Source organism: Siphateles boraxobius, unplaced genomic scaffold, assembly GCF_051911475.1.
Source record: "Siphateles boraxobius isolate OS27281-9 unplaced genomic scaffold, OSU_SipBor_1 25, whole genome shotgun sequence".
Lineage (NCBI taxonomy): Eukaryota > Metazoa > Chordata > Actinopteri > Cypriniformes > Leuciscidae > Siphateles > Siphateles boraxobius.
Genome location: NW_027508866.1, coordinates 16,571,136 through 16,588,322, shown reverse-complemented (window position 1 = coordinate 16,588,322; position 17,187 = coordinate 16,571,136). Strand labels below are relative to the sequence as shown.

Here is a 17,187-nt window from a genome sequence, read left to right as displayed (position 1 = left end):
ACTACAGACAATAGCAGAGGCTAGAGCCCCTTCAACGAGGCGCTTATACGCTCTAAAGTGGAGGGTGTTTGCTAACTGGTGTGTTGACAAAAAGGAGGACCCCGGGAATTGCGATATCGCCATTATTTTGACCTTCCTACAGGAGCGTCTGGATGCTGGCAGTTCGCCATCTACACTGAAAGTTTACGTGGCCGCTATTGCTGCTTGTCGTAATGTAGATGGCCATTCAGTGGGGAAACACCTTTTGATAACGGGTTTCCTCCGGGGAGCGAGGCGGCTTTTCCCCCCCCGCCTTCGTCAGGTGCCGGTGTGGGACCTGTCGTTAGTGCTTAGTGCGCTGTCTGACCCGCCTTTCGAACCAGCTGAGTCTAGTGACATCAAAGTTCTCTCATTCAAGACGGCGCTTTTGCTCGCGCTAGCCTGCGGTAAGCGGGTGGGGGACTTGCAGGCTCTGTCAGTGAACAGTGCATGTATGCAGTTTGGACCGGAAGATTGCATGGTCAGACTTTTACCCAAGCGCGGATACTCGCCTAAAGTGCTCTCAACTCCATTCAGAGCCCAGGTGATTACAATTCCAGCATTTTGCCCCGATGTGGTCAGTATTTCAGAAGGACGCTTTGTGCCCCGTGCGTGCCCTGCGTGCTTATGTGAACAGAACTAGCCATTTTCGAACTTCCGAGCAGCTCTTCGTCTGCTTCGCGGGTGCCAAGAAAGGCGGCGCGCTGTCGAAACAGAGGCTATCACACTGGATAGTGGAGGCTGTGCGACTGGCTTATACTTCTCGGGGAGCTGTTTGCCCTATAGGAGTGCACGCCCACTCCACTAGGAGTTTGGCGTCATCATGGGCGTGGGCGAGAGGTATGTCTATCCAGGACATTTGCTTTGCGGCAGGCTGGTCGTCGCGTAATACGTTTGCGAGATTCTATAACTTGAATATTCCTTCATTCACACCGCATGTACTGTCAGTACAGGGAGAGAAAGCTGAGCTGTCATTGGACTAGGCTAGACATGCCCCTAGTGGCGCACACTCTAGCCGCGGTTCCAATTAAGCGTGAGTTATTAGCAATATAAAGCTATCTATTCTCTATGTTGTGTCCTTATTATTATGCCCGCATTCATAAGCCGGCAGTGTATTCCTAAGCACCAATCACATTGCTGCAATTCCCCACTCATTCAGTTCAGTGTTGCTTAACTGTGTGGGAGGGGCCACGTTGGTGCGGTTGCCGACTTGGCTCTGTGCCAAGAGGTGGTTTCGACCAGGTCCGATGGCGGTTCCTGAGCTGTATAGGGATTAGCGCTTGTGCTATCTTCAGCTCGTTCTAGCTGGGCGGGGTTTTTCCCACGCGGCGGGGGTTTTATTGCTCCCCATACGTAATGTCGAGAGACCGACTCGATAAGGGAACGTCTCTGGGTTACTCACGTAACCGTAGTTCCCTGAGAGGAGGGAACGAGACATTACGTAACCTGCCGTGTGGGAAGGGGCTCACAGTTCCTTACTCTCGTTCAGCTAAGATTCTGAGGTTTTTGGCGCCCGCCGTCACCTATAGTGAGCAGTGTCAGCCAATCAGGTGATGGCGGGACTGCCATTGGCTATTTGCAAGCAAAAGAGTTATTCTGTCAGACTTCATGATTCGAGGAAAATGGATTTCCCCATACGTAATGTCTCGTTCCCTCCTCTCAGGGAACTACGGTTACGTGAGTAACCAGAGACGTTACTTTCGCCGTTTTCCTGTTAAAAAGCAAACCCATCCTGGTCTGATCTGCATCGCGCGTCAACGGAAATGCCCCCCCTGAGAGCGGTTTAGCCGTGCACAGCACATACACATTGTTATAAAACAATAAGACGTTATAAAATGCATATTTAAATGCGATAAAACACTTAATCCCTGCGTTTTCCCTCATCGTATGCCTTGCATCGCGAATCAAAGAAAATGCCGTCTGTGAAAAAATTCTCAGCTCGTTTCGTCGCGCTCAGCGCGTAAATGTCCCGGATGTAACTCATCACAGTGTTATTTAGATCAGATGTGCGGCAAATTAACAAAGTTGAGTCAAATATGTTTCTAGAACAGTGAATAAAATGTTGAAAATTGGCTGGAATATATTTCTGTATATGTGACATGAACTCTGGTGGTGATATGCATAAGAATCACTTCGACATTAAGGAAAGTTTTATGTTTGTACTAGGTTAATACTATCTTAGTACTGTGATAAAGTTTAGAGAAATTGTCACAAATGAAAATGAAATCTGGTGATGCAGAATTTAAAATAAAAAAACTATGGATATGTAAAATATTCAACTGTATCGCACTCTAATAAATCATTTTTGTAATTAAAATGTGTGCTTGTGTGTGTAGTTTTAAATATTGTGTTTCATCTAATGTTGATTAACAGTAGCCTATATGACCATGATTGACTAGGCATAGGAGTCCACTTAGGGCTCCACAAGATAAGAGCAAGAGCATGAGTGAACTGCAGCCTTACACTGATTGGTAAACTGCACTGTCTTTTATTAGTTCACTTTCAAAAAAAAACAACCATTCTGATATTTTACTCACCCTGATGTCATCAAAGATATCCATGACTTTCTTTCTTCAGTCGAAAATAAAATAAGGTTTTTGAGGAAAACATTCCAGGATTTTTCTACACAGAATGGACTTCAATGGTAACCAAATATTCAAATGTTCAAAGAAGATTCAAATGTCCGTCTCAATGTAGCTTCAAAGTCTCCACCCGATCCCAGTCGAGAAATACGGGTCTTATCTAGTGAAACGATCGGTCATTTTCAAAAAAAAAAACATGATTATTTAATTAGCATTATTTTCCTACATTTTTACATCAATAAAATATGGCTTTTGTACATAGGACATACAGTATATGACATATATGATTAAAAATACATTAATATTATGCAATTTATATATGTGGATTTTGCAGCATGTATGTCCTTTACAATATTCTGTTGGAACATATAAGAATCACAGGTGTTTTTAGCAAACCTTTTCCATATGGGGAGTCCTCTGTACAACAATATATTCTAGGGACAAATATGAGGCTATCTGCCCAACATCTGTCCAACATCTTAAGCTTGGCTTTTAGTTTTACAACAGAAAAATAACACCAAGGACACCAGAATATTGAAAAGTCATGGTTTTGGAATGACCAGGGAAGCCCAAATCACAACCCTGTTGTGATAGTCCATCCAAAAGTAAAATGTGACTGAAACATTTCTTAAAAAAACTTAAATTCCACAAGGTGAAAAAATTATGATGACAGAAAAGAATGTCAGACTTTTTTTAGTATCCCTTTAAAATGTGTAAGGAATAACTCAGACTTCAATGAACTGTAGAAATGTTGGCATTTCTGGCAACATGCTCAATCTACAACATAGTGAAATTGTGGCAAAAAGGAACCTGTTTGAAAAAAAATTATAATAAACCGTAATCAGCATATAGATCGTTTCTTACTCTCTGACTAAATGCTCACTTCAGAGCATCTGTCAGGCTCTATATAGACAAGCAGTGTTTTGTGAATGAGAAATGTTTTTGATGAAAGCTTGAATAACTCTCGTCTTTTGCAATGGGACAAATCCTGGCATGCAATGCTCCACCTGGTAGCGCATCTCTCTTTTTTGTAATCATCATTAGAGCCATTTGTCCTGGCTGCACCGGTGTGACCTCTTTGTCACGTCTCATAGGTCAACATGCGTCTGCTCAATACTAAGGCCACTATCATGGACAGATGTGTCAGTGGCCCTCAGGAGGTGACAGCATTCTGGTGCCAAAAAAAAAAAAAACAGTAATGGATTATTGCCATGACACATCACACATAACAACAAATTGTATGGTGGGAACATGAGAAGAGTGGTGAGAAAACTGAAGACCCTTCAGTAGGCTCTCAGGTATCAATTCATCATATCGTCATCTAAATAGTAGAGCTGGTAAAGCGTAGCATGTTTAATGTGTGCTATGATACAGTTATCATCATTATCTTCTCTGGCCTGCCTAACAGCTTTACAGTCCCAATGAGCTTTCTTGGCAACAATATTTGCCCTACTTTATGAGAACATTAATCACATGTCCATGTACTTTAAGTCACATAATTTCCCTGATGTCCTGGGGCTCTGCTGCAACCTCCCTTTGCAACAGTCCTCCTGGATTATGTTTATTCATACTGTGAGCATCCTCAGTAATTCTAATGATGTCAGTATATTTTTGAGTCTGCTGCCCTTTTGCTCATACATTTTAATATGGAGCCCCTGGCAAGAATGTTGCATTAATGTGCCGCCTGCAATGATGATATATTTAACTTTTACTTTGTTAGTTTGTATGCTGTTATAATCAGGTTGATTACTGCCAATTTTAAACGGAGGATTCAACACATCAGTACATATATTCAATCCCCATGGTGTCATATTACAAGCTGATGTTAACATGCGAAATACTTAAGTAATCTAAACAACTGAGGTGTATTAGCATGCAGCAAAATACAAATAAATGGCTATTTCTGTTCGTACCAAAGGTAATTCAAGGATTTCAGTGTGATTTGGCTCAGATGAGTGTTAGTTGCCTAAAGTGAGTGAGGTCAGGTATAACTTGACTCATAAATTAGATTAAAATCATTAGAATTAAAAATACAATTTAATTTACTAAAAAGAAGTTCAAATTCCACTCTTTTAAAATTATTAATTAAAATATTTAAGCAATATTTATCCATTAAAAAATCTGTTTGTCAGTGGGAAGATTGGTGACACAGATTGGAAGATCTCATTTGTTAACATTAGCTAATGTAAAAACCTGACAGTAAATTCTATAATTTTAGGACGTTTATTAATCTTTGTTAATGTTACTTAATACAAATGTGTTTGTTTCTTTCTTTGTTCATGTTAGTAAGTTCACAATGAATTAGCTAAACACAACTTTTGATTTTAAAATGTATTTTAAAATGTAGTATTAACTAAGATTAATAAATGCAATAGAAGTTCATTTTTAGTTCATGTTAACAAAATAACTAATGTTGATAAATGAAACCGATAAACCTAATCACATATTTTTAAGGTTGCTGTCAGCTGTGATTTTCAATGATTTTCTTGATTCTGAGATGAACGATGGAGACAGAAGCCCTCCAAATCAGAGTAATGCTTATGTTTTGTACAATAAAATTAAAATTTTCAGCCATGAGATTTCTGCAACAACAAATGTTGTTCACTGTCCATTTAGTGAAGCCTTTGAGAGAAGGTCATAAATAAAAAACACTACATCCAGCAATGAAAATTTAATTTATTGTGCCCTGAAACTGAACTCTGAGAAAATCGTGGCCTCTTTTGACTGCGTGTTGAACCCGGGAAAAGTGCCACAGGCGTAAAGAAATGTGATGCATGTTTCAGGGTTGGTTAGTAATGCTTTAGCTGTAATAATGCTCAGATAAAAAAAATAAAAAAAGGAGAAATATGTGTGTGCGTCTTAACAGCGACAGATCTTAGAGCTGGCAGAGCTTCAACACTAAACATATGGAGAGTACTGATCTGGCTCTATTTAAGCAGCCCGGCAGATGACTGATTAGATGGCCTGATTCCTCCAATTATTTACATTTGAGGCATCCGTGGGATCCTTAGGCAGGCACGTTAGAGCTTGTTTGGAGTGTCATGAAACTGGCCAGAAGTAAAGAAAAGTAATAAGATTAGTGTAGTGCTGCTGGTCAGTGCAGTAATAAACCTACATGCTTACAAGAAAGAGTTGAAAAAAAAGCACATTTTCTACCTGCATAATACAATAGGAAATGCATTGTCATATGCTTGAATATGACTCCAAGCTTAAAATCAATGAGCATGTCAATTACTAATCTGGATGATTTATTAAGATGGCCCTAAATATTGGTCATAAATTAAGATGCATGAACACTATTAAGTTGTGAACATAATTCTAATCCAGCCTTTATTACTTTCGCTTTCTGAAGAAAAAAACAACCCAATTCTCTTCGTTACATTAGTTGAGGATCTGCCCTTATGTTGTTGAAGTTTGCCTATATGCAACCCCTAAAAAAACTCTGGCCATACCGCCTCACCCCCTATTATTTATACTTTGCATATAATTATATTTTAAGGGTCTACACATATTATCAAACAAGGACTTTAATATTGTACATCAAAATTCAAAAGCAACACACGTTCCTTTGATTTCCGTCTCAAACTCCGCCCACAGTTTACTCCTGTAGCCTAAGTATGCGCGATTTAGTGCCACTTTAATCCTAGCCTACTTCAGTGTTCTTGTGAGGATCGATTTGACCTTGAAAAGAACAACACTTACAAGTGAGGCTGTATATATTACCTCATGTGTGTAAAAGAGATGCATTTTGTAGCTTTATAGTCTCACCAGGTCATCCCAAAGTGTTTAACTCCAAACGTTAACTCCAAATAGGAAATCGGTCTGTTTTCAGTTTGGATGCATGAACAAACATAACTTAACTAAACATTATTTGTAGCTCCTGACATCCAATAACCGCAATGAGCTTTGTGCTTTGCTACACTGTAAAAAAAGTATTTTATGGCAAAGTGAATAAAACAGGAAAAATCATGTATCTTTGCTAAGAATAATTTTGTAAAAATGAAACCTTTAGAATATTAAATCCTAATTATATACTAAATTTTTACTTGGAAATTGTATACATCCAACAGACAAGTAAATTTGACTTCTGACTCTCTGGCATATTTACACGCATTAATTAACTACTTGAAGCAAATTTTTAAAAAATCAAGTAAAATTTACTTCATTGAATAAAGGAATCTGCGCATGCGCGGAAAGAAGAAAACGCGTGATCATTGAGAGATTTGGATTTCCAATCTCCACTCCATCTGCTCTCAGGTAAGCAACCAGTGGCGGCTGGAGAAAAATATCTGAGGTGGGGCTGTGTCATATTCTGTCGGTTTCAATAGTCTGGTAACATGGGAGTCTTTTAGTGTAGTGGCTTCGAGGTTGTTGAATGCTCTTCCTCAAGACATCCACCCTTCTCTCCTTCAAAAACACATATTTTATCTGATTCTGTATATTACACTTCAGCTCACAGTCTGTAAATTAATCATTGTTATTGATATCCTATTTGTTTGAATCCGTCTTTGATTGTATCTTTAACCTAACTTTGAGCTAACTCTGACCATCTTTAACCTAACTGGGGGTGGTGATGGCGCAGTGGATAAGACACATGCCTTTGGTGTGACAGACACGGGTTCGAATCCACTGTGAGACACCATTGAGTCCCTGAGCAAGACACTTAACACCTAGTTGCTCCAGAGGCGTGCAACCTCTGAAATATAGCACTTGTTAGTCGCTCTGGATAAAAGCGTCAGCTAAATGAATAAAAATGTGTAACTTTGTAAGTGACCTCTGTATATTAGGCCTACTTTCTTCCCTTGGTATGTGTATTGTGCTTTGATGTTGATTGTTCTATTCCTTAACCCAGTCCCAGTGCTTCTCAATCTTTTAGAGTTGTACCCCATGAGGCTTTTAACATCTTACTTCGTACCCCCACTCTTAAGTCATACCTTTTTCAGTAAGGGACAATGTGTGCCCCCTTAAAATCGATTTAAATTAAAAAAAATCAATAGAGAAATGCGCAATGATGGTAAAAACAAAGTTATGCTTTTAAATGTTAAATTAAAACTGCCAATAGGTGGTGAGTCATCGAGTCATATATTCAGTAACGAAGCCAGTGGATTTATTAATGAATTAATAATTGAATCATTGACTCTAATGATTCGTTCAAAGCCGCAGATTTGTTCACAATTAACACTGCTGTGTGTTGCAGTTCTGCTGTGGCTTTCGTTGGAGCTATTATTTTGTTGTAAAAAATACTGACAACTGTGTTGTGGCCTAAATGAACATCATTAAATATTAATATTTTGGTTGTTAAACTGTTGTATAAAATCAATGTCACATTTGCAGTCGTGTGGACCTTCATATAATGTGATCAACATTAAACACAGGAACTCACACAGGGAATGTGTCCGAAGAGAGTTTGAATCTTATATCGATCTCCATGCACAGCATGTGTCTACATTTGTTCTGCAAGCTAGTAAGTGCTAAATCTCTTATTTTACAAAGGTTCATTGTCTAGAACGCATGGGCGTAGGTTTGGTCTCAGGTTTGGTGGGGACATCCCCCCCTCCCCCTTCCCCCCCTCCCCCTTCCCCCCCATTCTATTCTTAAAAAAAAGTGCATTAGATTAAACTGGGAAGGGTCATAAAACTTGCATATTGTTATCCTAGGTTTACAGCTTCTATTGTTCTCAATTGTAAGTCGCTTTGGATAAAAAGTGTCTGCTAAATGAATAAATGTAAATCTGTTGTGGTTTGATGCTGTCTTTTCCTGCATACAAAATGGTAAATTAATTTTGTAGTCTATCCTATGGCTAGCAAGTTTAACCCTCCTACCAGATATTGTTATTTGGATATTATCAATCAAATAATGATTCATTATATTTGAATAACCAAGTGTTAACTTTTGCCTTTTTAACATTACCAACATATTTTTACAGCACATGTGTCTAGCAAGTAGGCTACACTCACAAATACATTACATAAACAGAATGTAGAAACGAAAAATGTCTCAGATGATCCACTGTTTATGACTGCAAGATTCTAAGTTCAGGTAGGCTAATTAACATTCAGTGACTTGCTAACGTAAGTTAGCATTCTATCATGATAGCGCGACTTCTATGAGTCTATCCGTGCTGCACACCCCTAATTAATGCTCCTAACCTTGAAAGATTGCAGAAGCTAGGTTTAACTGTAACAATATCCTGGGTAACCAGGATCACCAGTTAATACTATTTTCCACAGTAGAATCTGCATTTGAAAGCCTGGTCAGTCACTACTACTAACTGCTATTTGTGTGACTAGTTATTTTTGCCTACTTACACTCTGCTTTATGGAAAAAGCTTCGTATGTCCCCTTTCTTCTTCTTGGGTGACATAGCTGATCTACAAAGTACAAAAAGGGGCAAAAAACCAGAATATTAAAATGTTTTACTCTGGCCTTTGAATATGGCAGGCAGAGACAGCCCTGGTAACTTACCGTCGGCGTCGTCTCACGCGCGCGCGCACACACACACACACACACACACACACACACACACACACACACACACACACACACACACACACACACACACACACACACACACACACACACACACACACACACACACACACACACAGGCACACACCCCCCGTGACCCGACCCGCTCGCTGCCAGTGAGTGCAAGCCCAAAAAGTAGTCCCGGCCAGCGCGTGTAGCCTGCCTGTCAGATACCCCGCCGCCAATCAAATTACTGACTCCGGTAACTGTCCATGCTGGATCTGTCACTGTTGTTTTAAAAAGTAATCACCAAAACAAGGCATTAGCATGACCACATCCAGCTAGCCAGGCCTTTCTAGGCTACAGCTACGATTGTGTTGCTGTCCGATAGAGATGCGCGCGCAGTTTGGGGCGCTAAAAGAATCGCCCATAGCTGACCTGATTGGAGCTCGCTGATTGGCTACAGATTATGTCAAACATTTATATCTTACATCAGCAATTGGCTAAACTGCTCCAGAGACCCGCCTTTCTGGGGCGATTTCTCCAGCGCCCCAGAGCTGATCACGTGCACAGGGCTGGAGGGGACGTGTAGGAAAAAACAGACATTTTGAGCCCTCTATTGGCCAGCCGCCCCTGTAAGCAACAGTTAAAAACTGCAGTATATTACGGATTTTTAGATGTAATTTATTCAGTAAATGTAACTACGATCAACCATTGTGTTTTCACTCAATTCTATACATTTGAAAAGTTTAATGTTCTCAATGACAAGTTAGCTTCGTTAGCTTTCGACGGGTTAGCCACAGGCCTATTTTTTCCTCAGTTTTAAACCTTACCTTTTACACAAGTAAATTATGTCTAAAACCCATGAATATGTTACTTAAATCATGATCTTTTCGTTTAATATTTGTTATTTTGTGTGCAATTTTCTTTATAGATGACAAATATTGTGGCTACGAATTAACAATAGGCCTAACGGTGTGTTCACACCGAACGCGAATTTAATTAACTTATTTGCGCGAGTAGATTTCATACAAAGTCAATGCAAAGGCGCGAATAGACGCATCATTCGCGCCGGGCATCGCGAATTGGGCGACGCGTTTGCCGCGAACGTCTTCTGCGCAAGTTGAAAAATTGGAACTCGAGCGAATGTTCAAGCGTCTAACTAGACGCGGCTGACGCGTATTTGACGCTTTATTCGCGTTCGGTGTGAACACATCATAAAAGTGAGCAGGTTTTCGTTCCCTCATCGTGCACTATATAATTCATTACCTGATTCATTTACTAAATCGTGAATACTATCTATTAAAGATCCCAGCTTTTACTAAATGGTGACCACGTTGTAAATAACAATAATTAGTTGCCTTATTTAAATCAAAATGAATAAAAAATTAGAAACTTAGCCATAAGTTACTCTCAAATTCCTAATTCAGCCATGATAAATAAATTTATCTGCATCCTGTGTGCATTAATGTGAATAAATGGCTAGGAGAGTAAGGTCATGCGGGATGTTTTTAATGTTTTTGATATGATTTAGCATGAGTGAAATTAATAATGTGAATGCAAATTGAATAACTTTTAATTTAAAAGTATTTGCTGTTTACTGGATTTTTATTTCAGGATTTCAGGATTTTTTAGTTCAGGATTTTTCTCAAATGCATTCATTCCTTTGTGCCTTCGTTAAACCGGTTGAGAGGGACAAGGAGAGAGACCGAACACGCTGAATTGTGTGCCCAAAGTGATCTTTTCTGTAGATGCTTATTTCTTAATAAATTACTCTAAACTGCACATTTTCACTGTATTATTTTGTCACATTATAAGAGTAACATTTAACTTTAAATAATTACCAACACTGCATAAAACAAGATGTATTTAAAATATCAAATGGTAAATAATATTTACTTAATTATAATAATTACATCAGATTTGTAAGTAAAAATTACTCAATATAATTTAACAGGCCAAGTTATATGTATTTCTTCACTTTTTTTATTTTACTCGGCTTAGTTAAGTAGATTTACTTTATTTGCATAAATGTGAAATTTATTTGAAAAATATCAGTGCAAAAACTTGCCTTATAAAAATTGAGTAAATTCTACTTATTTTTTTTCTCAGTGTACTTTTAACATTAAACAATATCTCAGCTTCCAGAATCTGTTGATTGTATCGTGGAATTCAAACAATAAATGGGTTTTGGGCACCCAGTTCAAGCTGCACGTGAACCTATCATATCATTATCATCTTTACTAGTTATTATAGCACAAAATAAACATGAATAAACATCAGAAAGTATAGATACAGTACAAATGACTGAAACCGAATAAGCTGTTTAAAATGTCAAAAAACGTCAATAAAACACCTAAGTTAGCTAATGTCACTTGATGTAGGCTAACGTTAACATTTAATGTTAAGGTTACCTCAGGAAAGCTATTCAGTGTCCACAACTCAGTAACTGAACTAGACAAGAATAACTATAGAGATGAGTATTTTAATAAACATATGCATGAGATTACATATTATTTTTACATAACCTGTTCATTATACTTTTTTACTTAACGTAACTAGTTATTTTTACATTATTTAATGTAGCCTGCAAATAAATCAGCCATGAAAACAAGTTAGGCTATTACCGGCTGTTGTTTAAATGTTTATATTTCACTAAGAAATTGGAGTAGCAACATAGGCCCAATTCTATTATTAAAAAGTCGAAATAAAAACTGCCTTAAGTGTAGTTTAGACTAAATGTGTGTACAACTAGGTATTATTTGAGTGTTGATTATCTGGCTAAATAAATTTGATGAATTAATTGATTAAGACAGGGATTATTCGTTTTCTGTTTCAGGTAGAGTACTGTATGATATTCACCTCTGCAATGCGGGAGAAAGCTATTTTCTGTGAGTGTGAACTTTTTAGCCGCTGGAAGGATAACAAAATACAGTAAATGGTCAAATAATTTGCACTACAAACCAGTGTGTTCATGATTACGATAATAAATGTAAATAATATGGTAACAAATAACAGTTACTTTGTGATATCAAGCAGCATGACGGACAGTTTTTGTACAGCTAAAATAACTGGAAGGGGATGAGACACAGCCTTGACACATTGAAGTTATGGCCGCACCCTTTCTTATGTTAAAAATATGGGCCTTACTGTTGTCGGCGCTGTGCCACAAACAGGTCTGGTTTAAAATAAAAGACGGAAAACAAATGTTTTTTCATGCTGAGGATAAGCATATGTATGTGTTTGAGGAAAGTTAGTTTATTTGAGGTCCATTGAGAAAAGTTAGGTAGTTTATTTGAGCTTCAACAGATAGGACATTACATCTAGGGACATTCTCCTGCCATTTACAGTCACTGTCAGGGTCTTTTTCTCGGAGAAGGCTAAAATTTAATGATTTTACTTCCAGAACTTAACATATCAATAGATACATTTTTTGGCTTGTGGTAACCGTTTTATAAAAATAAGATACTCTATGGGTGCTTTACCTACATGACCTGTGAATATGGTCATGGCTGAAGGGGCTGTTTCATCATGACTGTATTCACAATAGCCCACAGCACAGCTTTTGAGACCTTATTGCTTACTTGACATGATTTTGACATTTCATTAATCTACGAATAAATTAAAATAAAACTCAAACTACTTTTTCCACAGTTCTCAACATTTTGGCTCTTAATCTTCAAGTTAAGTTAATTTGATTCATGGAGGCACAAAGCTGAGTTAAATGTGGATGTAGAATTCATTACGTTTTGGTCCAAACAGCTGAGGTCACCCTTTTACTCCAAACATCTGTGAGCATATTTCATATGTAGGGCCAAAAACACTGCTGATGGAAAGAGGAACTCTTAAACCTGAAATCAAGCCATGATCCATTTTATTTTTGGTATAATATCAAATTACCGCCTGTCTGAGAGCACACTATAGACAGCTGCTATTGCTTTGCAAAGCAAAGGGATATTAGCTTGATAACTGTGGCTTATCACCAGCCACTGTGCAAAAGGAAAGGCACATGGTTAGCTGACTGGTGAACAGTCAGGTGGCCAAATAGGGTTGGCTCAGCCAAACACAACCAATATTTCCCTGAAAATCATTTCCAAACATTGATTAATGGAATGGCGAGTGTGTAAATGCTTTCTCGTATCCCAGATGGGGAGAAAACTGCAGGGTTGTTTTCCTCTCAATGCAGACAGTCTGTTCTAAAGCAGAGCATTCCATCTAAAGTAAATGGAATGTTGAGAAGGGTGCTCCGGGCATTGAACATGATCAGCTTTACCAGAACGGAGGGTATATCTGAGCCGTTCCGAGCACTGTCAGAGAGATCAGTGAAGTCAGGGTGACATTTGCTGGAAATAACATTTTCTGGAGTGTCATCCAAAAGACCAAATCAGTGAGAGTCAGCCAAGCAGCTGTACAGGAGCCATGAGAACACTACCCTCATTCAGCTGGAATATCGTTGAGGGACATTAACTAGAAAATGAGTTCTCTTTGTGCCTTTCCGAACAATGTTATCAAGTGCATAAGAATACTAGAGAAAAAGAGACTTCCAATGCAACACAAAATGGAAGCCATTCTATATGTGATGCTTCAGCAGAATTAAAATGCCTGTTTTGCATGCAACTGCGCTACATTTCCTTTGTTTTTTCTATGTTAAACATGCACTAGACTGACGTGTTTGACCGTTGCGCTCACGTCTTTAGCAGCATCTCATGCACGAGACAGCGTTCTAAAAATGCGGCACTCAAGTTAGAAGTTCAACTTTCTTCATTCCACTGCCCTGTCTCACATGTTTTAAATCGCACAAAAAATGAGTTCTGCAGGGCTACAGACTGGGACTAAAACTGTCATTTGCGACCAACAATATGAATTTGTGAGTGATATTTTTGCTAAGATCACCACTGGTGACCATATTAATTTACATGTTATGGATAAAAATTGTGTGCCTTTTTACCTGCATGTTCTGTTATGTAGCCCATCACATCTTTTGTTTTGTTGACGTAATAAAATGAGACGATGTGCAGCAAAGTTGCAGTATAAAAACCTCACTGAGTTCGAGCAAGCGCCAAAATAGGCATGGGGACAGCAAAGGATCAGCTTTCCGTGTCAGAAACACATCAACCCGAAAAATATCACGCTTTTTCAAAGCCCTCGTCTCAATCGAGCAACATGACAGCGGTGCCAGCATGAGAGATAAAACGGCAGAGACGTGTCAATTAATTAACAAGCAAGAACTATAAAAGTGCAGGAAGACAGTCTATTTCGTGTACACAACATGGATGAACTACAACAGATGAACATGTCAGCTGTGTGGACACTAACTAATCATTAACAATTCTCGTTTTTAATTGATTCGTGTTAATCTTTGCTGTTTTCGGTTACTTTCTAAACTTCACATTTGTAGCACAGTCATCTATAATCACAGTAAGATTTGTACTTAATTGTCACCTTTAATGTGTTTGTTAATTTTAGTACAAACTTTCAGCTTTCAAATTCTGTCAATTTTATCACGAAATTAAAGCAATAAATATTGTTTTTGCGCTCTTTAATGTGGCCTGAAAGATCGCTCAATCAGTATTTAGACCTTTGAAAGAACTTGTATAAAACAGCTTGAGAAGAATCATGTCATGTAACGTCAAATTCACCTCAGAAAAGCCATTCAATGCTCATAAACTCTTTAGTCAGCTAGAAAAAATACCTATAGAAAGCATTTTGCTAAATATATGCACTATCACATAATCCTTATATTTTTACTTGACCTGTTGTTCACATGAAAAAGAATGGAAGGAGCTAAAAATGTAATTCAAGACCACCTGTATAATTGCATATGAAGAGCTGCATTTCACTAAATTTAACTCTCAGATATATTACTATAAAATAAAAATAAATTGGGTGTGTGCAAGACATACAACAACATTTATAGTATTAGGAGGAGGCCAAACTATACTCATTGGCCAAGTGATGCTGACATTTTTATGGTCACTGACACTGGTTCAGATTCTGTGTAAAAAACAATTCTTTGTGACTGTATGTAGTTCTCAAGTTGGAAAATCAATCCAGTTCCTACTTTAACTGAATCTTAGGGGGCTTTCACACTGGCAGTTTAGTTCGGAACGGGGCACGGTTCGCATGAAAAATCGCTAATGTGAACCCTGTCATGGGACCCGGGTGCGCACTGGGGTACCGAACCCGAGACTACCTGGAGGAGGTGGTCTGAGTTCGGTTGCTCCCGAACCGTGCTGCGATTCGCGTGTATGTGAAAACTACACGGACTCGGGTGCGCACTTGTTCAGGAAGTAAAGTATCCTGCGCATGCGTTTTAGTCGACTATGATGTATTTAGTTAAATAAAACACACGTAAGGGATGAAGATTTACCCTGGATACGAGCAAGAGTGAGTCTGCAGTGTATTCGCGCATAGTGCGTGCAATCAGGGCAACAAATTAATGGAAATCCACTGTCTCCTCAAAAGAGTCCATTTGCAAGCAGCGGAAAAACAGCTTATGCGAAACACACACACACACACAGTTAACCTGGGTTGTTTACTCAGCTATGAATAATGGCACCAAATTAATAAAAAACACAATATATTGACCCGCGTCGTGTTTTCTATCATGCGCCGTGCACGTTTGCAATGACGTAAGATGCACGCAAACGCACCAGAGTTCGATAGAATCAAGTTGAGTGTGAAACCAGACCAACGCTGCGGGGGGCGCCGGGAACAAACGCGCTTGGGCTCGGACCGCAGCAAACGAGCCCAGTGGAAAAGCCCCCTTAGTTCCCAGGACATCTACAGGATGGATGAAAATGTTGATGCTGTAAAAAGAGGGCAGACGTGACAACACATGACAAAATTAAAACACGTTTATTCTTTTGTGGCACTTAAAGAAATATTTGGCGCCTATTTTTTCCCCTTATAGGAGACAATGGCTCCTTAATTATTATTATTTTTTGTCTGGAGCCCTGTTCTGTCAGAATAGCCCCTTTGACCATTATGCTTATGTCGTTTGCAATGTCTCACACATGACATCGCTTTCTAAAAACTCTGCGCCCGAGTTAAAATAAGTTCTTGAGAATTTTTCTATTTAATTTCTTGTGTCTTGTTTTTCAAACATATTTTTGCATGTCACTTTACTGCTTTTCAATAGTTTTTCTTTACAAAAATGCACTTGACGGATGTGTTTGACCGTTGCGCTCAAATCTTTTCCAATGTCTGGCACATGACATGGTGTTCTAAAAATGTTAGAAAAAGGTCTCAAGTTAAAATTAGTTCAACTTTTAAAAAGATGTTGTAGCAATGTTCAGGGGAGAAGGAGGGAACCGGCGAACATTTAAATGATGTTTTATTAACAAGGTTCGGGAGGAGCAGGTGCAGATAATTAACCCAATCAGCACAAGTGGAGATCAATCAGTAACGTTAATCGACTCAGGACAAGATAAATAACAGCAGAACCCAGGGACGTGCACAGGAATTATGAGGGGCAGTTGCTCTGACCTGAAAAAAGGGCTTCCCCTACATTCAGTTGTGCTTCTTGCTCGTATTCAGTTCTGATGGTAGGCTACGGGCAACTACGCATGATTTGTAGTATGATTGCGTAAAGGGAACAGGAATTCCGGTAGGGAACAGAATCGACTGCTAAACCCAGGGCCGATCCTGAACTCCCCCTGGGGCCCTAAGCAAAAGGGGCCCTCTACCTGACCTGTGACGCCGTGAGCTATGTAAACCATTTGCCATTGCCACACAATCACACCTGACACTTCAGTGCTCCCAATACAATCCTCCCTCCTTTAAACAAAACAGGAAAAGAATAAGTACAACAATATAGAACAGAATGAGGTTCAAACAAACAATATTTATTGAATAGAGTATTTTCTATAGAATGTTAACATAACAAGTGAATATTAACGTAAACATAAATAAGAAGAAAATAATAAATTATAACCCTGAGCTTTGGCTTTTGGGATTAACTTTGGTTCTCTCTACAGCCTGGGTATTTTCGGCATCAGTATGATTTTTTTTATTTATTATTATGCATGTTGAAGCAATTCTTGATTTATGGTTATTATTTACTGAGGGATGTGCATCCATATTGACCAGTATGTCCAGCTAATCAACATTTTAAATTC

General features: G+C 38.7%; 1 long non-coding RNA gene across 4 annotated transcripts in view; it reads left to right on the top strand.

Moving 5' to 3' along the window:
- Positions 1-6,212: 6,212 nt before the first annotated feature.
- LOC143750108 (uncharacterized) overlaps positions 6,213-17,187 on the top strand; it is a 204,810-nt gene continuing 193,835 nt past the window's right edge. For all 4 annotated transcript variants that reach the window (XR_013207114.1, XR_013207113.1, XR_013207111.1 and 1 more), the window contains exon 1: positions 6,213-6,304. This is a non-coding gene — a long non-coding RNA (uncharacterized LOC143750108). The remainder of the gene's footprint in view (positions 6,305-17,187) is intronic.